The following is a 1,378-nucleotide window of genomic DNA, read 5'->3' on the forward strand; positions in this document are numbered from 1 at the left end:
TAAGAGAAGAATTTATGTTGTTATTTAGACACTACAGAGGCAGCATTAGCACAAGGTTAAGAGCCTTTGCTTCACATTTTCACCCAGCAAGTTTCTAACTCCATGACACAGCAAAAAGATCTCAGCCTCTCAGTACCTTATTTTTTTCCTCAGTAAATTGGGTTAATAATATAATCTACTTTAATATGATTATTATAATCATTACATGTATCAGTATTTGTAAATAGTGCCTGGTACTTAATAATCATACAAAATATAGAAGCTAATTGGCCCCAAATAAATTCAAGACAAAGCGGTAAAGACAGACCATGATATAAAGCTTACCCTCCACAATTATGTACTCCTTGAATGAGCACCTTTCTCAGTGTCAGCTTTACATCTTTGTTTCTCAAAGAATATATCAAAGGATTCAGGGAAGGGGTAACAATATTATTAAACACCTGAACCACAGAGTCCAACCAAGGCTGGAGGCAGGTCGGAGATAAATGAGGATTATTGATCCATAGAAGAGCAGGATGGACGTCAGATGGGCACTGCAGGTTGAGAACGCTCTGTGCCTGCCTTCTGAGGAACTGATTTTCAATATAGGGATGACAATGAGAGTATAAGAGATGAGGATAAGAAGAAAACACATGAGTGCAGCAACACCTACCTTAATGAAACTCACCGTCTGTGCTAGAGAAGTGTCTGCACAGGCCAGCAGCACCAGAACATCACAGAAAAAAACCATCCACTTCATAGGGGCCACAGAAGGGTAACTTAAAGATGAGGAGTGTGAGGACAGATGCATTCAGACAGCTCCCCATCCAGGCATCACGAGGGCACACACCCTGTGGTTCATGATGACTGTGTATCGCAAAGGGTGCCAGATGGGCGCAAAGTGGTCATAGGCCATCACAGAGTACAGGAAACAATCACTGCAACCCGGGAAATGATGAAAGAAGAGTTGGGAGGCACAACCCTGGTAAGAGATGGTGCAGCTTTGCCCCATTAGGTAGAACATCATTTTGGGGGAACTCACTGAAAGGAAAAATATGTCAAACACAGACAGGTTTCCCAGGAAGAAATACATGGGAGTGTGAAGGTTGGAGGAAGTGAGGACAGCCAGAAGAATGAGTGGGTTCCCCAGCAAGGTGAAGAGGTAGAGGGCCAGAAATAAGACAAAAAGCACATTTGCCAGCCCCTTTGTGTGAGGGATTCCTCAGGAGGAGCTCAGTTACTGGAGTGTGATTCTTCATCTTCATGTTGAATTTGTCCTGGAATATCAAAGAATGGCCACACTGAGATGGGATTTTCCTGCAAAAACGATCTTCCTAGAACTTACTGCAAGCTGATAGAAACTATGTGGAGTAAAGAACTTCTAAATGAGTATTTCAGT

The 1,378-nt window shown here is 42.5% G+C and overlaps 1 pseudogene; it reads right to left on the reverse strand.

Moving 5' to 3' along the window:
- Positions 1-320: 320 nt before the first annotated feature.
- LOC108301128 lies at positions 321-1,238 on the reverse strand (annotated as a pseudogene).
- Positions 1,239-1,378: the final 140 nt, after the last annotated feature.

This window comes from Cebus imitator, unplaced genomic scaffold, assembly GCF_001604975.1.
Source record: "Cebus imitator isolate Cc_AM_T3 unplaced genomic scaffold, Cebus_imitator-1.0 Scaffold0, whole genome shotgun sequence".
Classification (NCBI taxonomy): Eukaryota; Metazoa; Chordata; class Mammalia; order Primates; family Cebidae; genus Cebus; species Cebus imitator.